Source organism: Trichosurus vulpecula, chromosome 5 (assembly GCF_011100635.1).
Source record: "Trichosurus vulpecula isolate mTriVul1 chromosome 5, mTriVul1.pri, whole genome shotgun sequence".
Lineage (NCBI taxonomy): Eukaryota > Metazoa > Chordata > Mammalia > Diprotodontia > Phalangeridae > Trichosurus > Trichosurus vulpecula.
In genome coordinates, this window is record NC_050577.1 from 204242286 (window position 1) to 204269368 (window position 27083).

A 27083-nucleotide genomic window follows, 5' to 3' on the forward strand; every position below is an offset into this window, starting at 1 on the left:
TTTAATCACATCTATCAATTTCTCACTGTAGGTACTTTGTCTCCAATTTCCTCCCTCTCTGATGAACATGTGGGTGCCAGCAATACAACAAACACACACATCAGTTTTGGAGAAAACAAATGGCCAAAACAAAAAGCAAACCATTTCTTAATAAACAAGGATTAGGAACCAAGTAGGGCTCTCCAGAAGGAAAAGAAAATAGAAAAGTAGATTAGAGGAACAGAGTAGATAAGAATCAGAAACAATGGAACCCAATAGCCCAGTGTTAAAAAAATCTGGGAAAAAAAATTATTTGAGAGTAAAGAGAGTAAATAGAACCCCCTTTATGACAAGAATTGCTAGGACAATTGAAAAACACTTTAGTAGAAACTAGGATTAGACCAACATCTTACTATCATAAGTTTACAATGGGTCTGTGACCCCACATAGAAAAAGTTACATTATTTTAAAAATGAGCAGACAACCGATCAGGTACCTTTCATGGTTAGGCCTAGGGTAAAAATTCTTAACCAAAAAAGGTTTAGTGGCAGTCACAAAAGACAAAAAGATGGCTTCAGTCACTTGAGGTTGAAATGCTTTTGCATAAAAAAAAAATTCATAGAGCTAGGACAAGATAAAATATCACTCAGGAAAAAATATTTTCATCCAATATCTCTCTGATAAGGGTCTGATATCACATATATGTTGGTAATTAACACAAATAAAAGTTCAAGAAAGACCTATTCATTAAAGGATAGCTGTTCAAAGGATATGAACAAAGTTTTCAAAAGAAAGATTTCAGACTATTAACAACCATGTGAAAGATTGGTTCAAACATCTAAAGAGGGAAATACAAGCCAGAACATCTCTGAGGTTTTACTTCACATGCAGAAAATTTTCAAAGATGATTCGAATACTCAAATGGATTTGTGACTTCGTTACAGAAATTCACTCCAATAATGCAAATTATAACCCATCTATGCCTGCCCATTCTGTGCTACTTTTGTCTATGTCCTCCAATAAGTTCACTACAAGGAGTTTATCCAACGTGCTGGAGGCCTTCTTTGCTTTCTACTGACATTTTGAGGGTATAGGAAACATCATCCATCTGCTAGTCATCTCTTGCTCTGGGCACATGACAAGTCCATCTTTTCTTTCTATCATACACTTAATGACATCTTTTATATCTGTTCTCCTATTGTTTATACATTTCTCACTGTAGCCTGATCCTTATGGGTCCCTCCCCTGCCTTCTATGGAACATTCATTTTTAATTCTTCAAAGACTTTAATTCTTTAAAGAAACTTGTAGTCCATGTTTCTGCCATGAAACAGAAGAAGAATTGTTTTCTATTAGAAGAATTGTAGTATTAAAAAAAGATGAGCTTTCGCTTTCATGGGAAGCTTGGGGGTTATTAAAGGAGCTTTGAAATGGGGGGGGGGGAAGGCAATTTAGCCTGTTCTCCTATTCTTATGCAACTCTGGGTCCAATTCACTGCCCATCTGTACTCTTGGTAGGAGATATACATACTAATAGGTCAGCTTTATGCATTTTCCATTCAAAATGTATATTGTAATCTGGGTGTGTGGGACAGCAACTTCACCCAAAATTAAACTCAGAGGCTTCTCAAGTAGAAAGTAGAAATGAATTTTATTACGATCCAGCGGGAAAGGGTGATCTCCAAACCCACAGACAATCGGTAGGGAGAAGCGGTGCCCAGAGGGCAGAACTTTAGCTTTATACCCTGACGCAAACAACCCCCACCCCACCTTTTACTTTCATTGGTGGAGTTCAGGCTCACAATATAAATGCGGAAACCTACTACCCCAGGTACAATTTAGCCAATGCCAACTCTTAAAAAACACTTTTATCTTTATTTGGCGAGGTTTGTGCTGGGGGGCCGTTCAGGCTGCTGTAAGTTTCAGATTCCTACGGGTCAGGTGATTCGAAACTTAGTCCTAGTGGTCAATCAGAAGCCCTGAGCCACACTGAAAAGTCCCCACCCCCACTCATTCCACTCAACTCACAGAAAGGCCGAGGTCCAGATTCCATGAGAGGGCTTCACCATCCCACTCATGGGCAATAGTCTCAATCCACTTGAATTTTCTCAAGGCAAGATGACAAAAGATAGAAACAGTCCAAACTGGAGGTGCTGAAGAAATACAGGCACACCGAAACATTCTTTTTGTAGCCATTCTGGAAATAATAGCTGTTCTTAAAAAAGTGGGTAAAATGTCTCTATCTTTTTATCTGGAGATCTCACTACTATTTATAAATATCATATCAACATGGGTCCCAAGGTGGGAGCTCTAGAGCTGGGAGGGTTAAGTCCTTCAGGGTGTCATCTCTGGTCCAAGGGGTATACTGCAGAGCTCGTGGCAAGAGCGTGGACAGCATGAAACAGTTGATACTCTTATCTTCTGGAAGTGCAGAGTAAGGCCAACTTAGCTGAGACCTTTAGACTCAAAAGATGCTAACAATAGATATAAAACCCCAAGATAGAAATAAAACCCAAGGAGGTTAAAGATAGGTTCCATATGCACTAAATTAGTAATAGCAATATTTATTGTGAAAGCAGTGAATTGGAAACAATGTAGGTGTTTGTTGATTGAAGAATGGCTATTAGTGTCTCATCAGTGAGGAAATGAGAATTTATATCTTTGTAACCAACATTTTTGATACTCCTTTAGAAAGTTTGGATAGAAGTGCAGAGAAGTTGAGCTGCCTATGACCAGGCTAAGCCACTTTTCTTTTTAAAATTTAACAAAAGGAGGTTTACTTAGCCATAGCAGAGGAAGGATATTCAACAAGAATATTCAGGGAGGTCACCACCTGGATTCAGCTGAGTGCAGCTTCTCTTTATTAGACTATTTATTGGTCCATGGTCAGAAGCCTGAGAGAGAGAACAGGACCACCTATGGCATTTTGGCATTTATTATGTTGGCAACTGGAAAGTTCTGTCCAGAGACCAAGCTTTAATCCCCTGTGCCAACTAAATCTTGAGGTCATTTTCAATACCTTTAATGAAAAACTAGCCTAATTTGTATGGAAATAAGCCACCTTTCCAGTGCTCCTTAAACTCTGAGAGATTTCAGATTTCATCTGAAGTCAAGCTGTTATTCGACCCTGGCTTTGAAGTGGGCTAGTAAAAAAGAGCAAGCAAATGAAAGCTTGAGCAGGAAGTAAGGAAGAAAAGAGACTAAGAGATTTTTCTTTTCTTTTTTCATCCTGGTGGAATACAGGGAGGGGATGTAGGAGGGAGAGAAAATAAACGCGTGTTAATTAAAAATTTTTTTGATTAAAAAAATTCAAAGGTAGAGAATGGTAAAGGTTTCATTTGTATAAGCATCCCTGACAGACACTTGTACTGTAACACCTCCTTGTATTAGATAAACGTGCCATCACATTCTGTGACATGTGCACGTAATACCTGCTTCATGTAATTTAAACAGTAGTTGCTAAAGTAGTTTGTCAAGCAATGCTGTGTAATTGGGGCTAAGTCCATTTTAAGTCCTGTTGATGTATCTTTGAGATGATTGCCGGCAGTGCTGAGATAATCACTGCTGTTCTGTGCTGTGCTGTGCTGTGTTGTTTGTGTGTCTTTAAGAGAGGGAAGAGTTTACCTGAGGACAAAAGGGAATAACCCCTGACACCCACATCCTCAGCAAGGTGAAGCCTGTGGGGTGAGGAATCCACCCTCCCTTCCCTTTGTCCATAAAGCTCACTCTAGGCTTGAGTAAAGTCCCCAGGTAAGTATGTCCAGTCCTTCCAGGCCCAGTGGATGACTGACAGCTCAGCCGGCAGCATTTGCCAGGGCCATCTGGGTATGAATGGGAACTATGGTGGGATGATGTTTTTTTCTTTCTGTTATCTATAATCAAAGGTTTCTCCTCCTCTCAGTGTTTCTTCAGGAATACCCTCACACTGAAAATTATATTTCTAAACATTTAAAAATCTGTTTTCCTTGGGTGCTTTTGAGTATTGAGCTGGTTAGCTTATCTTTTTTAGGGAAGAATTACTTTTTTTTTTTTATTTTACAAATTTGATACATGATTTCTTTTAAAAAGGAAAGCAGTAAGGCAGTGCGTTATAGCATATAGAGCTGGCTTTGGAGATAGGAGGCCCTGGGTTCAATTCCAGCTTTGCATTTGAGTGCCTGTTCTCAGCCACATCCAACCTTTAGGACCTTTCTCTAAAATTTCAGAGAAGGTATAGATCTGCATTAATAGAGGAAATCCTCACACAGCGCTTCTTACTGTCATGAAATCACAGATCTAGTTCAACCAACCAACAAACCTTTCTGTTCTTTTCTCAGTGAAATTTTATAGCCTGATTTTAAAAAAGAAATCCTGTTCTATTTTTTGTTTTGTTTTTCACTTGTTTTTTGGTTTCCCATGAGTATTTCCTTCTATTATATTTTATTGCTGCGTTCATATGATGAATATAAATATGAAACATTCAGTGCTGCTAATAATGGCATACATACGTATTTGCTGACACTATCCATCTGGGCAAAGGATTCTTATTTTAATGATATGGTTTGCATGTAATTCAATTGTTGGTATATGACTGTGATCCTGTGTAACTATTAACTGCATACCTACTTTATTGGTTTTGTGCTGTATACATTCCATGACTCATTGCTCCATTGTGTTAGTACATATGACTAATGCTTAAGTAACTAAAACATGTTTAATGCTTACAACTGCTTTATTGGGTGTTTAACTATTGTCCTTATAGATCAGTATTTTGAAAATATGGAAGCTGAATTTGAAATGCATTATGTAATGGTCATTAAGGTTCATAGAGGACTACTGATATTTGAAGTAGACCCTGTGTATGAAGCTAAGCTTATTACAAAAGCAGTAAAGGAAACATTAAAAGAGTTGGAGGACATAAGGCCAGAAGCGTTCCCTAAGGATATGTTCTGTGACTTACCAGACCTATTAGATTACTCAAAATTCTAGCAGAGAATAAGGGACCTTGAGTTCCTCAAGAATTTTTAGAGAATCTGACTGGATCCATCAGCTTCTCCCTATCTCATCCTTTCTTCCATCTCTGCAAAGCTTCCTGGCTGAGGTCAGAGAGAATAATGGGACAAGGAGTGGAACAGGGCTTGGGGATACAGGACAGGGGGTGGACAGCTTACTAGCGGAAAGTAGACATGTAAGGACACATCCAATGGGTCTGCCTGGCCATTAGTCTGGGCTGGGTCTGGTTTTGTGTGTGTGTATGTGTCTTTTTGTAAGCAAATATAACTATCTCCAGTTGCTTACCGGTCTCTGTGAGTCTGAATAGGCCTGGAGCCAAAAGATGACTGCTACCTTCCTTTCTCCCACCCTGTGGTTCTAGATAGATGTTCAGAGAAGAGAGCTTTCTGACTCTACTTCCTACTTTCCTTTGCTTCCTAGGGGCTCCTTGGTCCCAGTCGAGGACACAGGGCCTGTTTCTTGGCTTCCTGAAATTGCCTGAGGGAGTGGCTGTATCATTTTGCCATTTTGGGATGGAGGTTGGGGAGAAGTATAAGGAGACCCGCCCCAGCTGTACCCAGGAGCCCTCAAAGTAGCTGGAGCCCAGAACAGGGGCGGGTTTTTGGGTATCCTTCCTCTTCCTCTTTGCCTTGACCCAGGGGAGGTGAGCCTCTGTTTAGACTTGCTGCTAGGAGCCCATGTCGCTTCTACATTGGTGCCTGTGCTCGTAAATCATCATGAATCCATCAGCAGTAGATTGCCTCTTCCACCCCTTTGGCCTACCCCTCCTTGGACCTCTTGATTCTTCTGCTCTTGTATTTGCTGTAACTTTCTTTACTCTTTTGACTTCCTCACACCCTGATTAAAATTTCTTTTTCATCCCTCTTTAAAAAAATCAATTATAGGATCATAGATTTGGAACTGGGAGAGAGTTAACAGATTAAGGTCATCTAGTCTAACTCCTCCGTTTTATAGATGAAGAGATGAAGACCCACAGAGACGAAGGGAAGGTCACACAGTCAGAATTCAAACTAATTGACTGATTCCTTGTCTAGCACTGTTTACACTTGTACCACACTTGCCTCTGTAGCAAGTTAAACTTTATATTCACAAAGTCATCTTTGACACAAAATAATGACTGAAGAGTTTCAAGTAGACATCTCTTCTGCAATTTTAAATGAAAGTTGATGCTCCATTAGAGTTGGGCATTGGGGCATTCCCACCAGCAATGTAGATAACAGCTCATCTAGGTCTGTGTATTCTGTGCTACTGTTGTCAGTGATGGGAACCTCACCTTAGATTTTACTTTTGCCATGTGATAACTCCATTTTTTCTTCCTATCACGTGATTCCTTGATGACATTTTTTATTCCTGTACTTTTTTTTACTTCCTCATTGGCATATATTGCAGCCTGCTCCCACCCGCAATGCACCTCTCCCTTGCTCTCTCCTCATTTTTAGTTTTTTGGAGGCAGTGGTATTCCTTGTCTTGCTGCCATATAGTAACACTGATAAAAAATTATTCATTTTGAAGCGCATTTAGGGTTTCTTTTCATAGGAAAGTTGGGGGTCAGGACAAAAGCTTTTTAATTTCCTGAAGATATCCATCCTGCTCTCCTCCTCCTGTTCAGTTCTGGGCCCCCCTTGTTTGTCTGCCTTTACCATCTGTCCCATATATACATACTGCCAGACAAGCTTTATAGTAGAGCGTCCCTCCAAATGCATATTGTAATCTGAGGCAATAGACATTTTTCATTCCTTTGTTTTTTTCCCATGCAGATGGACAGGCCAAACTCCACTGAGTGACCACAGTTCTCTTGAAGGAGGCTCTGTAGTGTTTTGGAGTTTGATAAAACCAGCACAATGTCCTCCCCAAACAAGAGTGTTGTGAGGACCTCACCTTCAACAGGGTAGCCATCTTTGATCTGGATTCTGTACTGTATTTCCTCTATCACAGCAGTGAATACCTTTTGCAGGCACATCCCTCTGTTTTATGCTTTATCTGATGTTTACTCTGACATGGTCATTTCACCTTCAGTGATGATGTTTGATAAATATTTATAGACATATGATTGCATTGAAGCCTGTGGTTTACAAAACTGTCGTTTTCTGTCGTCAACATGTTTTAAATTAGGTATCCCTTGAGGTTAGGGACATTTTCGTTTACCTGAGTTGTGTAGCTCTCAGATCTGTATGCAATGCAGGATGCATTAAAAATACTATATTGTACCCTTAGCCTTATTGGAAGAAATGAAAGTGAAAAGTTTTTTCTACTTCTTCTTTTTCACTCCCCTCCAAAAAAAGAAAAGGAGTGAAACAACTGACTTCACTCAGGAAAACAAACCGGTTGCAGAGACAGTATTTCCTTCCTTATTTCATCCTATTTATTAATTTAGTTCTATTTTGTGATTAGTCAAACTCCTAGTATTTTTCTAAGGCTAATTTGTTGTTGTTTAGTCATTTTTCAGTCATGTCCAACTCTTTGTGACCCCTTTTGAGATTTTCTCATCCAGGATACTAGAGTGGTTTGCTCTTTCCTTCTCTCTAAGGCTAAGAAGTTGTTGAATATTTTTGTTGTTGTTGTTGACAGACTTTGTTTTGACAAATCTACACAAATTTATAACTAAGTCTTCCACAAAGTATTCCCTTGCAAATTTAAGCAAAAGAGCGTGAGTGTGATTAATAGTCTACTTAACCTTACACTTTGTAACTTACTGTTTCTTAAAAGAAAGGGAACACATGTGTTTTTACCTTAATAAATTAGCATTAATGTTTTCCACTACTTTAAAGTATCCCCAAAAGGGACACCCTGCAGCTTTTGTCCTTTAATGCAGCCTTAGTTTGCATAATTGTTGGCAGAAAGTATATTGTTTTTTTCTGTTCTGTTTTCTTCACTCTGTACCACATTACATGCAACTTCCCATATATGAATTCTTCATCTTCTTTGTCCTTTATGACATACTAATATATACGTTGTGATTTGTCCAGCTGTTCTCCAGTCATTGGACATGTAGTTTCCTTTTTATCTTTTTGCTGTTACGAATAGTATCACTATCAGTATATTGTATGGACTGGACTTATTTTCCTGTCATTGATTTTTTTGGTATATAAAACAAACAGTGGGAGGACCTGGTTAAAGAGTATAAATACATTTTCTGTAACTTTTCTTATAAAATTCTAAATTGCTTTCCAAAATGATTGGAATACTTCATATTTCCACCAGCAGTGAATTCATGTGGCTATTTTCCACAGCCTCTCCAACATCAAATTTTTCCTTTCTTGAGGGGGCATATCACAGGGGTGTGGTGGTAGAGACTTTAGCATTCCAAGTTTGGCCAAGGAGTACAAAATGAGGTAGGGGCAGACACTAACAGGATTTTGTCAAGGTAACTTGCTGGTCATAGCAAGCACTCTTTTTACACAACCCAAAAGGCAACTCTATACATGGACATCACCAGATGATCAATATAGAAATCAGATTGATTATACACTTGGCAGCCAAAGATGGAGAAACTTTATAAAGTCAGTTAATCAGTTAAAAAAAGACCTGGAGTTGACTGCGGTTCAAATCATGAGCTTCTTGTTGCAAAATTCAGACTTAAATTGAAGAAAGTAAGGGAAACCATCAGACTATATAGTGTGACCTAAATAACATCCCTTATGAATATAAAGTGGAAGTGAAGAATAGATTTAAGGAACTAGATTTGGTAGACAGAATTCCTGAAGAAGAATGGGCAGAAATTCACAATATTGTGCAAGACGCAGCAACAAAAAAAAATCCCAAAGAAAAAGGAGAGCAAGAAAGCAAAATGGCTGTTTGATGTTTTTACAAATAGCTGAGGAAAGAAGGAAAGCAAAAGGTAAAGGAGAAAGGGATAGATATACCCTGAATGCAGAATTCTATAGAACAGCAAGGAGAGATAATATTTTCTTAAATGAGCAATGCATAGAAATAGAAGAAAACAATAGAATGGAAAAGATAAGATATCTCTTCAGGAAAATTAGGGATGTTGAAGGAATGTTTCATTCACTGATAACCATGGAAGTGTAGTTGTTGCTCTAGAATCAGACACCCTGGATAATGAAGTCAAGTGAGCCTTAGGAAGCATTGCTGAAATAAGGCTAGTGAAGATGATTGAATTAATCCTAAAAGATACTGTTGTTAAAGTGCTGTAGTCAATATGTCAGCAAATTTGGAAAACAGCAGTGGCCCCTGGATTGGAAAAAAGTCAGTTTACATCCCAATCTTAAAGAAGAGCAATGCCAAGGAATGTTCAAATTACCCAGCAATTGCACTTATTTCAGATACCAGCAAGGTTATGCTCGAGATTCTTCAAGCTAGGCTTCAGCAATATGTGAACTGAGAATTATCAGAAAACTGGTTTTTGAAGAGGCAGACGAACTAGAGACCAAATTGCCAACATTCACTGGATGGATTATGGAGAAAGCAAGGGAGTTGCAGGAAAAAAAAGCTATTTCTGCTTCATTGACTATACTAACATTTGGTTATATGGATTACAACAAAATGTGGCAAGCCCTCAAAGAAATGGGAGTACCAGATCATATTACTTCTTCTGGAGGAATCTGTATGTGGGTCAAGAAGCAATAGTCAGAACCAAACATGGAATAACTGATTGGTTTAAGATAGAGAAAGGAATATGACAAGGCTATATATTGTCACTGTATTTATTTAACTTATCTGTCAAGTACATCATGCAAAATGCCAGGCTGGATGAATCAAAATGCAGAATCAAGGTTGCCAGAAATATTAACAATCTCAGATATGTAAATGATACCACTCTGATGACAGAAAGTGAAGAAGATTAAGAAGGTAAAATTAATGATGGTAAAAGAAGAGAGTGTTTTACACTCTCTAGCTTGAAGGTTAACATTTAAAAAAAAAACAAAACTAAAATCTTGGCAACTGGTCCCATCACTTCTTGGCAAATAGAGAGGAAAGAAATGGAAGTAGTGTTAGATTTTATATTCTTGGGCTCAGAGATCACTGCAGATGGAGACTGCAGCCATGAAATTAAAAGATGCTTCATTCCTTAGGAGGAAAGCTATGGTAAATCTGGACAGCATACTAAAAAGCAGAGATATCACCTTGCCAACAAAGTCTGCGTAGTCAAAGCCATGGTTTTTCCAGTAATAATATATGGCACGATTGTTAGACAATAAGGAAAGCTGAGTGCCTATTTCAACAATCCGGCTAGCAGCTGTTGTGGGGGTGAAAGCCCAACAACAAGAATGCTACCAGCACACTGCAAAAGCACAGGTTCTTTTGATCTGCTTAACTAAGGAAAGCTACATGAAGGGGTTTGACAAGCTTACTTTAATTCAGCATACAAATATCATTCACTTAGTTCAGGGGAAGAGACCAGCACACTGAACTTCAGAGCAAATTACAAACAAAGTACAAACATCAACAGACAGACTTTGTCTGATTCAAATCCCAATACATAGTTACCAGAGTTCAACAAAGTCTCAGCATCCGGGTTTATGAGCTGGAGGGCTCCTTAGCTACAGCTGCCCAGAGTCTCTGCATCAGCACACCTGCACAAATGGCCCTGTCCTCTCTTCTTATAGGGCTTTTTGACATCATCAAGCGTCATTTGAATGACCAGAACTTAGGCTCTGGTGATTGGTTCTTGAGTTAGCCTCTCCCCTTAGGACCCTGGGAGGTTCACATCCACATAGGTTAGGTTAACACCTAATAGGGGTTAGAGCCTGGGGCTTAGCACTTAGTAAGACTCAAGATGGGCATGGCTCTGGAGTTAGCACCTCCCCTTAGCCAGCCCCACCTTGGGCCCCACCCCAGTCACCAATCCACACCCACATAGGTTCCACACCTAATAGGGGTTTGGGCCTGGGTCTTAGCACCTAGTAAGGCTCAATGAACTACACTGAATTACTCAAAGAAAACAAAGGCCATTTTGCTTACCAACACAGTACCACAACTTTTGCCATAGCTGAGTGCTAGATGTGCTTTCTAATTGTGGTGCTGGAGAAAATATTTGAAAGCTCCTTGGGAACAATAAGGAGATCACATTAGTCAATACATAAATTAATTCAGGATATTCACTAGAAGGTCAAATGCTGAAGTTGAAGCTTAAATACTTTGGCCACATAATGAGAAGACAAGGACTCATTGAAAAAGACCCTGATGTTGAGAAAGATAGAAGGTAAAAGGAAAAGTGGGCAACAGAAGTTGAAATGGATAGATAGTGTCACGGAAGCAATGAACATAAACTTGGATAGATATTGAGAGATAGTGGAGGATAGAAGGGCTTGGTGTACTATGATCCATGGAGTCACAAAGAGTCAGACACAACCAAACAACAAAAATGTGTCTTGCACATGTATTAATTCCATATGTAGCTTGGATATTAGACTTTTATCAGAGAAATTGCTGTAAAGATTTTTGTTTGCACAAAACCTTTTCAATTTTATGTAATCAAAATTATCCACCTCTATCTCTTATTTGGTGAAGAATTCTTGCTCTAATTTATTTATGATATGACCTTTTACATTTGGGTCATATATCCTTTTGTATGTTACGGTATGTAGTGTAAGATCTGCTAGGCTGCTTTCCAATTTTCTTATTAGTTTTTGAGAAATAGAGAGTACTTGCCCTGTTAGTTGATGTTGTTTATTGTATCAGACACTCTGCTACTATGTGTATTCCAGGTGGGTCTTGTTTACTTAACCTGTTCTATTGACCCGATTTTCTTTTTTTAATAAGTATCAGATAGTTCTGAGATTATTGCTTTATAATATAGTTTGAGATCCGGTATTGCTGGCTCCCTTTCTTCCTAATTTTTTTCATTATTTCCCTTGAGATTATTGACCTTTGTTCCTCCAGATGAATTTTGTTATTATTTTGCCTAGGTCTATAAAGCAATGCTTTGGCATGGCACAAAGATGTAGATTAATTTAGCTTGCGTTACCATTTTTATTATATTTGTCACTTAGTAGCTTTCAGAGTTTTTCTTGCTAAAGATACTAGAGTGGTTTGCCATTTCCTTCTCCAGCTCATTTTACAAATGAGGAAACTGAGGCAAACAGGATTAAGTGACTTGCCTAGGGTCACACAGCTAGTAAGTGACTGAGGCCAAATTTAACTCAGGACCCCCTTACTCTAAGGCTGTCACTTTAACCACTGTACCACCTAGCTGCGCTTTTATTATCTCAGCATGATTCAACCAAGGAGCAATTAACATCTCTTCAAATATTTGCCTACCAATATTTCTATAAAGAGTGTTTGGTACATGTCTTTGTATAATTCCTGAGTGTGTCTTAGTAGGTAGATTCCTAGATTTTAATATTATTTTGAATAAAATTTCTTTTTGTATCTCTTCCTGCTGGATTTTGTTGGTAATTACAGACTGTCTGGCAAGGCTGATGACTTTTGTGGGTCTAAGATGTTTTAATGTTAATTAGTCTGTGAGAAACAAAAGAAGGAATTCTGTTTCCACAGGATTAGAACTACCCCCAGCTTTGAGTGATAACAGAATGTTAAGTCAAAGGTGACTGATTGATTCCAATCAGAGCTGTGACCTAGTAGAACCAGGCTTCTGATCAGGTCAAAGGTCAGAAGCTTGTACACATGCTTAATGAACTGTTTGAGAGGGAACATATCGAGTAAGAGAACATAAAGTGAGCAGTTCAGGAGTTTGCATACAGCCAATGGAGAGCAAGAGGGAAAATTCCACTTGGGAACAGCATCAAAAGCCTTGCATTTGTCTGAGCAAGCATACTCCTTTAGGGAGCTACCCATTCTCAATGAATATAAAATAAATAAGCCCTTTCGTGGCTTCACAACTAGTAGAGTGAGCACATTCCTCACACCGTCACGTAGTCTTTAAAGAGTAGCACAACAAATAATAATATACAAATCTATTTGTGATAGATGTAACTACTGTCTTAAGTACTTATTGGTGCACCCTGGATGTTTCCTTCATTTTTCCCTTAAATTTAATAGGCATTTATATATTTTCAACAAGTGTGCGATCCTGACTTGTTTTTGAAAATACTCTGATCTCTAATGGTTTCCATCTATTTCTCCTAGCTCCTCCTTTAAAAACCGAATTCGTGTTTTTTCTAATGTATTGGTTTTTAGAGGACCTTATTTTTATTGTTTTTGTAAAAACTCTAAGGAACTTGTCAGCGGTTAAACAATGACTCAGTCCCAAAGCCAATAATATTACTCCTACCCTTGCACTCCTTTCCTTGGGCTATGTTGCCTAATTGCTAACGCAATTATAGGTGTTTACGGTACTATATGTCCTCAGATTGAAACATGATATATTCCTTGGGAAGAATGGGGATTTAATGTGGCATGATGAATGTAAATAGTTAGAGATCCATTATATATAGACCCTCAAACTCAGCATAATTATGTTTTTATCAACGAAGGTACCGGATATTGTTGATTTGTTTAATGCTACATATACTGGAATAGAAACATCTACCTTAATTTCACTGTTTTTGTCAGACTAATAGATCACTTACAAGGCACTTAACCACTGAATCTAAGGGCTTTAGAGTCCAATGGACTGCCTAAAAGTTGACTATTTGTTAAATATTTTTGTGGGGGACATTATAGGGATTAGTCAAGCATTCTATTCTAGTGTCTAACTTCTGGGTTGGTCTCATTTCCAATTTATATAGAAGGTTCTGTGTGGGACAGCGACCCTTCCCCAAATTAAATTCAGAGGTTTCTCAAGGTAAAAAGTAGAAAGGAATTTTATTGCTTTCTCATGAGAAAGGATGCCACCCAAGCAGGGGTATTTTAATTATGTTTTACATTTATTCGGTCTGAATAAATGGGCACGTCTCCTGAACAGAGTACAGGAGAGTACAAAGGACTCAGATGGATGCCAGTCCTTTTATTGACTTTCCCTTCGAATCTCCTGCCAGGCTCTTCATTGGCCAGATACAACCCCCTGACTGCCTACGTGATGCCATCCTCAAATGGCTCATTTAATCATGAGTACAAGCCTCTGACCTTTCACCCGACTGACCTGAGGCCTGCTTTCTGCTAGATCAGAGCTCACCTGGCTTACATTCTGCTAAAGCTGGAGTGGGACAGGGGGAGAAGGATACCTTCAACTCTGTGGAAACAAAACCCTTCCCCCGATATCTTACAATCCCTCCTTTTATCCAAATTTTTTGTTTTCACATCTTTAATATTCCCTTATTCTCTTTCTCATCTGAATTTTTCCCCTTAACCATCACCCTTTAAGTAAATATGGGAAGGGATAAAGGTTGATCTATATATACATTGACAAATCAAAGGGGGCAGTCCCCTTTATAAATACAGATATAGAGACCCAAAAGAAAACGATAATGCAATTGTCCCTTTAAGATTCAAAAGTCTCTTCCCATACAGATGTCTGGCAGGGAACATCGTCAATGAGCCCTCTGATCCTTGGTATTTGTTCCAGCCATCTCCAGCACAGCATCTCAGCATCTTTTTGTCGGAACAAGCTTTCTTCCCGTTCTCCTACAAAAGTGACCTTAGCACAATTTTAAGTTACCATTTCTAATCCTTATAACCCTGATCATTTTTACAAATTGAAAATTGGAACCTTGGCCAATTGTCATGTTTAAGAAATTCACATCAGAACCCAGTTTCCTATACCTTACATTAACTCATTATTAATTTCCTCACCAGGAGGATGAGATTTGCTCTGGAGAATCTCTAAGTCTAATAGTGTCCTTTTTGGACAGCTGCCAATTAATTTTCTGTATTTATAAAGGACTAAGTACTTATTGGTGGACACTGGATGTTTCCTTGATTTTCCCCTTAAAATAAATTTAACAGGCATTTATGTATTTTCAACAAATTGCATGATCCTAACTTGTTTTTGAAAATACTCTGCTTCCTACTGATTTCCATCTATTTCACCCAGTTCTCCTTTTGAAAACTGAATTTGTGATCCGCATTAACTGATCTGGATTAAGTCCTCTGAATTGAATGCCGAATCCTGTGTTTTATAACTAACTTCCTTAGTGATTATTCTGCAGTTGGGGATGGGGTTAGCCTGCAAAGTAACAAGATTGAAATTGCTTATTAAATGATTATTATGTGCCAGGCACTGTGTTAAGTGCTGAGGATACAAAAACAAGCAAAGAAACTTACATTCTAAAGGGGGAAGACAGCACATAAGAGGGAGTTGGAAGGTGGGGATAGGGTGGAACAGACAAGCACCCAAGTTGGGAGGAAACGAAGCCTGGCCAGCCTGGGCCCTATTTCCAAATAAAGGCCCTGAAAAAAAAAACCAAATGAATGAATGGGAGGAGGAGAAGGAGGTATGGCTGAGGGATATTGCAAGGTCTAAAGGCACCAAAGGAAACTCTGGGGTGAGACACCAGGAGTCATTGTGGCAAAGTCTGTAAGAACATGGAAGAGAATGAAACATGGCCTATCTGAATCCCTATTGTGATGCTGTTATAAATATACTTACACTGTCTAGGAATAAACAGTACTCATTGAGAAGCCAGGAAGGTTTTAATTATATTTTACTTTAGTTCCATCTGAATAAATGGGTATGTCCCCTGAACAGAGTACAGGAGAGTACAAGGACTCAGATGAACACCATTCCTTTTATTGACTCCCAATTTGAATCTTCAGCCTGGCTCTTCATTGGTCACTTGCAACCCCTTGACTGCCTACATTATGTCCTCCTCAAAGGGCTCATTAAGCATTCATATAAGTCTCTAGCCTTTCACCAGACAGAAGTCTGGTCTCTGCTAGATCACAGCTTTAATTAGAACCAGTCACCTGACTTACAATCTGCTATCACTATCCTGTAAAAACAGAACTCCTCCCACCATTTCTCACAATGTTTAAAAAGTTAGCGAGACATAGTTTCTGGATAATTAATCATTTTATTAACAATGCTAGCATATTACCAATAAAATGGGTCAGTGGCACTCTCAAATGCCAAAGGGTTTGTATACCCTTGGAAGAGCAGGTATACAAAGGGTGGCAATCAACTGATTTGGTCAATAATTCATGAGAGAAAGAATATTATAATGAGAGGTGGGCTTATTCCAATGGGGGTCTTGAGGTATGTGACATTTAGCACCCAAATCTTAGTCCCAGAGACTTCTCAATTTCCATATCATCAGTCTGACAAAAGGGAGAATCCACATTTTCCCAGGCCTGTCTGAGTAAACCCAATGAGCTGGAATTCACTGTTCACCTGAACTTAGAATTTCTTTAGTGTCTTTGATAAGATCTTAGTTTTCCTGGCTGGCTAAGTCTTTGAGCAAGATTTCCCACACTGGTTAATTTCTAGATGAGGAAGTAGAAAGGAGGGAAGAGAGAAATAATTTATCTTACTTCTGTTCAGTGGTCTGTTAATTGACCTATTCTTTTGGCACTTTTTACACATCAAAGAAGTGTTTGCCCCTAGAAACTCTGCCCTAAGACAACTGGTTGCACTAAAGCAAATAATATCATGGAGGACTGAAGGAAATATAAGAACATGAGAACAATACCTTCTCAGATAACAAACTGTGTGGATGGACATCATGGTTGATGCTTTTAGGGAAATAACATCATAACTGTGAAAAATGAAGTTTTGAAGGCAGGGATAAGGATCATGGGATAGTAGGGGTATACATGCACACTAATGTATTTATGTATTTGTACGTATGTATCCATTATGTATTTTTACATGTGAATTGGTCTAAACCTTAAAAAAAAACAACCACCATCTATAACACATAGTTGTTGTGGGGCCCATATGTTGGAATGCACTCAATTTGACTAGTCACACTCATGATTGTGTCACTCTGAGAATGACACAGTATCCTTAAGCTGATCTCTAGGAAGGGGCAATGAGGAAGGTAACAAGACGGAAGAAGTGTCAACTACTTGCTCTCAAAGAATTCAATCACAGAAGCAAGAGTAGAAGTCATTACATAGAAATGGATTCTCTATAATAATAAGCTCTCAGGACTACAAGAGAGGAAACAGCAGCAGATGAAATGATTGGACAGTGGCAGAGGAGCTGAATCTGGAAGAGGGCTTCCAGTAAAATCAGTGTGGATTGTGACTATGGGAAGTGGTCGTCCACTAGGAACTTGTGGATGATAGTAAGTATAATTTTTTTTTTCTCTAATGGGGCTTAGATTTATTAAGAGTATGGTCAGAGTGCTTGCAAGCACAGTTGGGAGTTAGCCTTTTAAGGTATCTAAGATGAGAGATTTTCTTAGGTAAAGGTCCCCCTCCAGCTTAAAATATTTGATTCCAAATAACATAAGTTATCATTACGAACAATGTGTAAACTCGCAATTATTCTTTTTATTTATTTATTCATGTCTTCCAAGTTTCAAGGACGGGAATATTACACAGGTCCACGGGGTCCCTTATTTTAAACCTTCATGACTTTATAAGCTTTGAGCCTGTCTTTTCTGAGATTTCCGCCGCCAAGGTGGGAAAGCCCCACGCTTTAAGCTTGCAATGAAATCCTCCTTAGCGCAACCCTCGCCTGCTGCAGTTGATCCTTGCGTCTTCCCCGGAGGGGCAAGTAGAAATGTAGTCTGGGTTAAAGTCTGGAACTTGGACTAGGGACACTTTCGAGTTCGTTTTCGGACACCTCCAGGGGCAAGAGACCGGGATGCGGCTGGCAGCTGGGGGGCCCTTTTGTGACCCCAAACTCCTCGTCGCCTTTGGTACCTACTGCATCCTCCCAGCTCTCGGATAAGCGCGAACCCGTAACTATGGAGATGGGGAAACACGCTACCCAGGCAGTCCCGCTCCCCTCGCATCTCTGGGCTTTCCGCTTCCGTTGGAAGCGGGGTGGGGGTGGGGGGGTGGGGGCTGCGCGCGTCCCCGCGGGTCCCCGCGCTCCGAGTGGGCGGGGGAAGAGGAGGGAGGAGAGAAGGGGGAGCGCGTGCTTCCAGGTTGTCTAAGATTGTTCTCGGCCGAACTACAAATCCCCAGATGCACCGGGAAGGTCGTGAGCTCGGTGGAGCAAGGACTTCCGGCTGTAGGTGATGCGCCTGCGTACCTGGGGCTGTCCTATTGGCCCGCGAGGTCTCGTGCGATTCGTGTCACAGCGACGTGCAGCCGTGGGGCGGGGAAGACGAGGCGGTGGTGGTGGTGGCGGCGGCGGTCGCGGCGGTCGCGGCGGCGGCGGCGGCGGCGGCGGCAGCACGGACACGGACGCAATTTGGCTGGAGCGGAGGTGGTCGCGGTAGCGGCTGGAGCGGGCTCTGCCCCCCTCCCTCCTCCGCTCCCCCTCCTTCCCCCCCTCCCCTCCGAAGAGGCAGAGCCAGGCGCAGAGAGGCGGCGACAAGTTCCGGGTGAGAGACCCTGCAGCCCAAACAAACCCCTCTCCCCGACGGGGGCGATCGGGGGCGGGGGTGGGGGTGGGGTGGAGAGGAGAGCATTGAGGGAACCAGCCTCCCTTGTCTGTCAAAAGCGCTCCTCCGGGAGCGTGCGCGCCGCTCCTTCCCCGGCCGTAGCCTTTCTCCTGCTCGGAGGCCAAAGTCCAGTTATTTTTTCCTCAGGGGCTTGTCACACCTCCTCTCCCTCTTCAAAAAGGGAAGGGGTCCTTTTGCTGTCCCTGCCTCTGGAGCAGATGATTTCCCCATCCTCCTGCCGTCCAAGGAGCTCGGTATCGACTTCTCACCCGGGCATCAGCCTGCCCAACTATTGTCTCTTGTAAATGCTTTGTTTACTTGATTACATTTCCTCTTTCCCGTGAATTTTGGGGTGCCTTTATTTACCTTCGGGAATAACTAACAATATCCGTCATGAGTTCCTCTCATCCCATTCCTGAAACTCCGGAGAAACGTATTTACCCATTGAGAACACTTAAGATTGTGCATATAGGACTCTATGCCTTCTTCTGGGATTTGCTGCTTTTCTCGTTGCACAGCTTTAGCTTCTCTCTAAATTCCACAACGAGAACTGAGTCAGAAATTTGCTTTCAAACAGACCGAGTTTTGTGACTTTTGCTACAGGCATTTCTTTTCTTTATACCCTGGGGTATTAATTATACATATGTTTGTTAGCAGCGGTATATCTGTCTGTTGGTATGAAGACAAGGTGGGTTGATGTTGCATCCTAGGAGAGAAAACATTCTGGAAATATTGTGGAGTTGTTGGAGGAATTGAGTTGAAAGGCTTCCAAGCCTTAGGTATTGTGCAGTGGTACCCTTTGGACACGTGCATATTTCTTAACTCTTTGCCCAGTCATCTTCACCAGGATCTTTTAAAAACAAGTGGGGGGGGCGGGGCTTGCCATGTTTTTGAGAAAGTTCCGCTTCATCCTCTATCTTCCTTCATTTCTTCTCCAGGAATGATTAGGGTCTTCTGAAGTTGCAAGGAGAAGATAAGGTAAAGGATGAGAAGAATGATTTAGTTTTGGGGTAGGGGGAGAGAGACAGAGACTAGGGAAGAGCTTGTCTTTTGTCTTCGCCGTTTGGACTTTTATGCTCATTTCCAGAAATACAAATTTAGAAAATACCACTTAACTTCCCTTCACTATCTTCCTCCCCTCTACCACAAGAAACCCAGAGATAACGGATCTTTTAGGTGCTGAATTTCATTTGGGGAAGGGGGCAGGGCGTGTCTCATGAACACTTTAAACTCTCAATTCTGGTCATTGAAGTGCGCCCTTACCAAAGTTTGTTTCCTCCTTTCCCTTCTTTCCCATTAGTCTCTAACTTAGGTAGTAAGTTCACTTGAGATCATCGTTTTGAATGCTAAATATATATAGTTGTCATACTGCAGTTAACCCATCAGGGAGATGTGAGAATATTTCACATGCACTGTCCCATGATAATTAACTAGGTTATTATAAAATTTGATGAGGTTTCGAAGTGATCTTCGGATGAAGGTCTCCTTTGCTATAAATAGTTTGAACTTTGAAATTCAAAAGTATAGCTACTTTTCTAAAAAAAACTAAGACCAAAAAAAATTTTCATGGTGAATCTTCTATGGTAATTGTGAGTTATAAATTGTTGTGCATCAGATACCATTGAATTTTTCTCATTAGTGGTACATAATGCATTTACCATTTCCCTAAATTTAACTGTTAAGATTGGCTGCCTTATTAGATTAGTTCAGAGTCTCTTTTGGACATTTGCTGAGGACTAATAATAACCTACGTACTTACTGACTTTGTTAGAGAGTCTTAAAGTAATGATATCCAGTTACTCCCCCCCATTATGCCAGCTCAAATAGGTTATTTCTTTGTGCTTGATACAGTATTATGGTGGAGTTTTCTTTTCAAAGTTTCAGAATTCTAAAGTTTATGAACACTTTTCTCATAGGAAATATACAAATTGTTTTCTCTACCCTAAACTATGTTGGCTTGGTGTGTAATTTCGTTCTCATTATGTTTGTCAGAGTATATGATATTACTAGGTTCTCAGAGGCACTAAACTCGCAACAACAGTAGTTTAAAAAATCTGTTTCATGCCTGCATAATTTTGTAATAACTTTTATGGTACTTTAAGATTCGGAAAGTGTTTTACAAACATCTAACAGCCTTGCAAGGGAGATAGCTCAAGTGTTGTCTCAATTTTATAGATGAGTCACAGAGTTACAGAGGTCAAGTGATTGCTAAGGAGTCCCACAGCTAGTAATCAAATTCAGGATTGGATCCTATGTCTTTTTTCTTTGTGTTCTGTGCTTTTTCTGTCCCTCCATGAAGCTTCATCACTATGTTGATGCTCATTAGCTGTCAGAAGTGGGTCTTATTTGGGATTGTATATTAGGAAAACCATGTTACACTTGGGTTGTTACTAGCTTTGAATTTAATAATTTAGTAAAACAAATCCCACTACTAGAGTCCTCTCATGACCTGGTCTGCAAGTGCTTCTAGGTTCTCTAAGGCTATTCCTCTGCCAGTAGAGCAGGGGTGTCAAACTCTAAGAGGACCATTAAAATGTGCATAAGAATCCCTTTGGGTCATAGGTTGACTTAGAAAACCACAGGTATTTATATATTTCTTTTTTTTTTATTAATACATGAACTCATTAGACATAGATAGGAACTACATTTTAATCTGGTTCAGGTTGGCGCTTGTGATTGTGTGTGCCTTGTCAGGCTTTGCTGTGTGTTTAACATTTCTGGCTTAGAATATGCTTAGCTATAGAATGTAAAATATTTTCCACTGTGTCTACTAAGTTACAGAGGAGTCGTGATTTGCATTGGTGGAGGGAATACGTGCTGAAAGATTTGAAAGCAAAGATCACCTTAATGGTTTAAGAAAAACAAATTTGTTTATGGTTTTAAAGACTCTACCTGATTTTTCACTATTGATCAGTTAAGAAGTAGTATAGTATTTTGAAAAAACCTAAATAACTAAATATAATTAGAGCTGAGAGAAATCTTGAGATCATCTATTTTAGTCTAGTTTTTCTAATCAGAACTAGTACTGACTAGTACAATGTATGATTTCCAAACAGTGTATCTAGCAGGTAGGGGTGAGAAGAATGGAGAAGTAAGTTTTTTTAAAAAAAATTGCTGGTTTTAAGAATTAAGGAACTTCGGTTGCAAAAGTGTCATGTCCTTTCAGCTTGAGCAATGTTGTTGGGAAACACTGATAGTTTAGCCCAACTCCTTTATGTATTCCTAGATTCATTTTATATATCCACAGATTGTTACAACAAGGAACCTTAGAGATCCAACCAGCCCTTTCATTTTACAGACAGGACACTGAGGTGTGGAGATGTTAAGTAACTTATCCTGCAGTCAACAATAAGCCATCAACAAGTATTTATTAATTGCCTACTACATACTAGGTACTGGAAATACAAATATAAGGAATGAAGCCATTGATTTTCACAGTACATATATTCTAATGGGAGAGACAACAAATAAGTATATAGAGAATAAGTACAAAGTTAAATCAAGGTAGTTTGGGAGGGAAGACACTAGTAGTTATGGGGCATTCAAGAAAGGTTTCTTGTGGAAAGTGGCACTTGAGCTGAATATTAAAAGAAGGGATTTTCTGAGTTGTGGGTGAGGAGATAGTGTTGCATGTAAGAGACAGAGAAAAGTCCAGTTTGGCTGATTTGCACTGTGTAGGAAGGGAGTAATAAAAGATGAGTGGAAAGATAAGTTGGTACTAGCTTGTGAATTACTTTAAAGAAATTTTTTTTTATCCTAGGGGTATAGAGCTGGGACCCCAGGTTTCAACTGACTTCTTATTCTGCTGTGCTTTCTATTGTCTGGTGTAAATTTGTTAATTTTCAGTTACTTGGTGGTTATGGAAGGCATTGTATTGTAGTGGAGAGATATCTGGGTTTGATTCCCCATTCTGTAGCTCTCTGATTGTGATTAAATCATTTAAATTGAGTTGTTATTTGTAAAATGTGATTAACAATGCTTTACTAAAGGACTGTGAACAAAGTATTTGTAAACCTTATTCTGGAAAGATCTTCAGGGATTCATAAGTGTTGTGGAAAGTTCTTTAAGGGAATAGTGTGGAAATAAAGGCTATAAAATTAGGAGTGTTGTGAAGGATAAATTTGAAATTTTGTTGTCTCAAATTATTATATTTACATTCTATCTCAGGCCTATTCTTTAAAATAAGATAAAGAGTGCTGATTAAACTCTGGGGGTTATTAGTAGTAATTGTAGGCATTCTACTTTCCAAGCAAATTTGATACATAGGAATTCAGCCTTCAACAACTGAAGAATTTTTCCTATGGGAACTTAACAGAGGAATGTATTAGCTAAGTGGTATTACTATTGGGTATTACAAATATCCAAACAAAAAGACCACTTTGACACATTTCCCAGTGTATATCTTTCTTTCCCCTCCCAGAGAGCCAGCCAGTCCTTATAATAATTATAAAGAATAAAAAGAGAAGAAACACTTTGGTAAAACTAAACAGTACACTGGAAAAAGTCTGACAGGCCACCCTGGTAGTATCCCCATGTCTGCAAAGAAGAGGGAAGCTGCTTTCTTATATATCTTCTTTGGGGCTGAGATTGGTCTTTAAATTTTACATCATTCAATTTCGGTAGTTCTGTGGCTGTCTTTTCCATTCACATTGTGGCAGTCATTGTGCACATTATTTTCCTGTTTCCATTTTCTATCAGTTCACTTAAGGCTTCCCATACTTTTATGTTTCATCACATTTATTATTCACTATTTCGTACAGCATAGTAATATTCCATTACATTACCAAAGTGACAATGTCTGTCACATCATAAATACATAAAAAATGCTTTTCTGAGTGATTACATTAATATAGTACAGCTTATTTAGGCATTCTCCAATCAGTGTCCTTATTCATTTGTTTGCTTGTCTCCGTTTTTAGATTGTGAGCTCCTCGGGGGCAGGAGCTGTCTTTTGGCTTTTTTTTTTTTTTTTTTTTTGGTATCTCCAGAGCTTAGCACAGTGCCCAGAATATGGTAGGCACTGAATACATATTTATTATTGACTGATTCACTAACCTTCATGAAGCCTTTCATGATCCCCTTCTATTTGCTAGTTCCTTCCCTCCACCCAAAGTAATTTTTATAGGGATAGGGGACTAGACAATGATTTCACTACTGTGGATGAGATAACTCCATTGCCATTGAAAGTGGGTGGCACTTTTCTTTGTAACTTGTAGTTCATGGTTACGCAGTTAATTTGTGACAGGCAGGATTTGAACCTAGATCTTCCTGTATTATGTATTATGCCTATACATTTACATTTATTTTGTTCATACCGTATGTGTACATGTTGTTTTCTCTAGTAGAATGTAAGCTCCTCAAGGATGAGAACTGTTTCACTTTTTGTATTTATAACTCTCAATGCCTAGAACAGTGCTTGGCACATAGTAGGTACTTAACTAATGCTTGTTGACTTGGTTTGAATAGGTTTCTAAGTTAGTAAGTCAGCAATCATTTATTAATTACCTATATGTCAGGTACTTTGCTCACATGAGATGTTATAATATAGAATTAATTGTTCATACAAATTAGACCTTGTGATTTGAGCCTTCTTTGAGAATGTTTTCAGGTCTGGCTATTAAATATAATGGAATGGTATCGAGTGTACTAATAGATATAATTTACCATTAATGGGACTAATGAAGCCTGTGTTAATATAGGTGAAATAAAATTCACATTGAAGTAAATTTTCGATAATTACCGAGCGCATTATAGGCATTTATTTACTACCTACATAAAGGAGATAGTACTTGCTTTTTATCATTTTTGTAGGAATATGAAAATTTATGAAAAGAGTTCAAAAGTAATTTGAAACTCCATGAAACTGTTTTTTCTTTTCTTTTTTTATAGTATTTTTATTTTTTTTTTCAACATTCACTTAAAAGATTTTGAGTCTCAAATTTTTTTCTCCATCCCTCCTTCTCCTCTTCCCTCCCCAAGATGGCAAGCAATATGATGTAGGCTATATGTGTACAATCATATTAAACATTTCCACATTAGTTATTTTGGGAAAGAAGAATCAGAAGAAAAGAGAAAAACCATGAGAGGAAAAAAAAACAAAAAGAGAGAAAATAGTATGCTTCAATTTGCATTTAGACTACATAGTTCTTTGGATGTGGAGAGCATTTTCCATAATGAGTCTTTTGGAATTGCCTTAGATCATTGTGTTGCTGAAAAGAGCTAAGTCTGTCAAAGTTGGTGATCACACAATGTTGCTGTTACTGTGTACAGTGTTCTCCTGGTTCTGCTCACTTCACTTGGTACCAGTTCATGGCAAGTCCAGGTTTTTCTGAAATTCACCTGCTCATCAATTCTTATAGCAGAGTAGTATTCTATTACATTCCTATACCACAACTTATTTAGTCATTCTGCAATTGATGGGCATCCCCTCAATTTTCAGTTCTTTGCTATCATAAAAAGAGCTGCTATAAATATTTTTGTACGTGTCGGTCCTTCTCCCTTTTTTCATCTCTTTGGGATACATATTTAGTGGTGGTATTGCAGGATCAAAGGATATACATAGTTTTATAGGCCTTTGGGCATTGGAACTGTGTGTTTTAAAAAGTGTTTCTAAAGGAGCCAGAAGCCTATATTTTTACCATTGACTAGTGTTTGCTCTTGTGTCTTCAGTCTTCTAATCACAGATAAATGCATTTCATATTTGTTGTAGGTTTGAGAGTTTCTAAATCAAAAAAAGAATGGTATAGGATTACTTGGAGAATATGTGTTTGTTTTTTTTTATTTAACCCAATTCTGGGTTGACCTTAGTGTTTTTGAATGGTTTGTAGATGAATTAGTTAGCTCCTTAGGACATCTTATGATTTTATTTTTCCTTTTTGGACTAGACCTGTGATTTTATTGGTAGAGGGAAGTCTGAGTGGGATAGTGGAACCTGTTTTGCAGTTTATAGTCTCTAAGAGTTGACACTGAGAGGCTAAGTGACTTGCTTAGGATCACACAGCCAGATTGTATTAGAGGGAGGACTTGAACTCAGTTCTTCCCTCCAAGGCCAGTTCTCTGTCTCAGCTAAGTCAGGTTGCTTTTAGTTTTTGGACCAGACCTTTACTTTCCTTAGTGTAGGGAGCTCCTGGTAAGGATTTACATCAGATGCATCAGCATATAGGTAGGCTCTGTCATTTATAGCTGTAGAGAGTTGCCTGGGGCCCTTTCTGAGAGGCCCAGTGACTTGTCCACAGTTGACCCTGTGAGTCAGAGACAAGACTTGAACCCAAAGCTTCCTGACTGAGACCAGTTCTGTGCCTGTTGTGCGAGGCTACTTCCCATTCACATAGTGGATTCTATATGTCATACTGGCTTTTAATTCATATAGAAGTATTAATAGAATGATTTATAAATAGCACATTATTATATGCTCTTTATAATACATGCTATTTATAGCTATATTCCTATGCTATTTATAGCATGTACATAGCAAATTATTACTAACTTGAAACATTTCTTTTTTTATCATTTAAACTATAGTAGTGAAACTATTGTATAGTTTTTAAAGATACAGTTGTATAGGGTATAAGTCATGATAAACTTAAGGTGAGAAGGGAAAAATGTAATTTTCAAAATACTTTACATCACACAATTGATACTGAAATGTAATCATAAAATCTTCAGAACCCTTAGAAATAATTTTGTTTAGTTATCTAAATTTTATAGATGAGGAAAGTGAGACATTGAGAGGGAAGTTCTCTAGGAAGAAGCTGTCCTTTTATGTTAAATAAGCCAGTAAGACTATACTCTTTCTTTACCTCTTTTTTAAAAGAGGTATTTAAAAAGTGTTTATTGATGACTTTTAACTGTTATCATTTCCATTTATCTCCATGGCTTTTTCCTTGCCTCTGGTGTCAACGTCAGCCTCACTGAGAGAGCATTTTATGTGTAGTTCCATGTTGATTATCATCTGCAGAGTAATATATTTCACGCTATTCTTAGATGCACAACCTGATGGTTGATAAGGCCATACCTAACAGGTGGTGGTCAGTGCATTTCAGTGTCAGTCTTGGAATATTCTGAGTAGTCCTAAGTTGGCATTGGTATTGAGTCTGTGTAGTATTTCCCCAGTGACTTAAATAATGCATTATGCTAACTTGGGTAGGGTTGCAAATATCTTGCAAGATAGACTAGAAAGTGACCTTGTGACTTAATTAGAGAAATGGTTGGTTAATTATACTATGAAATTCATTAAGAATAGATGCAAAAGTATACTTAACGATAAAAACTTCAAATCCAAAAGTCTACTTAGGGTGAAAACTAAAGGTAAGATATAAAAGAAGAAATAGTATGTAAAAAGACTAAATGTTTGTGTACTACTAGTTTAAATAAACTGAGTCAGTGTTATTTTTGTATTCTTTCTTTTAAAAGATTTAAAAATGCCTATCTTTTGTTTGTTATATCACCTTCCTTTCCTAACATAGCTTCCTTTCCCAGAGAACCATCCCTTAAAATCTTATAATAAAGAAGGAAAAAAGGAAAAAAAAAGTAAGTAAAACTAATGAGTACATCAACTGAATCTGAGGTTATATGAAGTGTTCCACACCCTTAGTGCTTTGTCTCTCCAGATAAGGACAGAAGGTCATTTTCATATCTCTTTTGGGGCTGTCAGGACGGAGTGTTGTAATTTCAAAGCGTTAAAAAAATTTTTTTTTATTCTTTCCATTTATATTGCTGTCTTAGTATTTTCCTTAATCTCTCCTTGCTTTACT

At 38.8% G+C, this 27083-nt stretch overlaps 1 protein-coding gene across 3 annotated transcripts in view; it reads left to right on the plus strand.

Annotated features, from left to right (window-relative positions):
- Positions 1–3611: 3611 nt before the first annotated feature.
- Positions 3612–27083, plus strand: part of ADIPOR2 (adiponectin receptor 2) — an 84338-nt gene continuing 60866 nt past the window's right edge. The window contains exon 1 of one of the 3 annotated variants that reach the window (XM_036758676.1): positions 3612–3727. The gene's annotated coding sequence lies outside the window, so the exon portion shown is untranslated. Of the gene's footprint in view, positions 3803–18013; positions 18271–27083 lie in introns of those variants that run through there. The other 2 variants (XM_036758675.1, XM_036758674.1) reach the window with 2 other exon arrangements.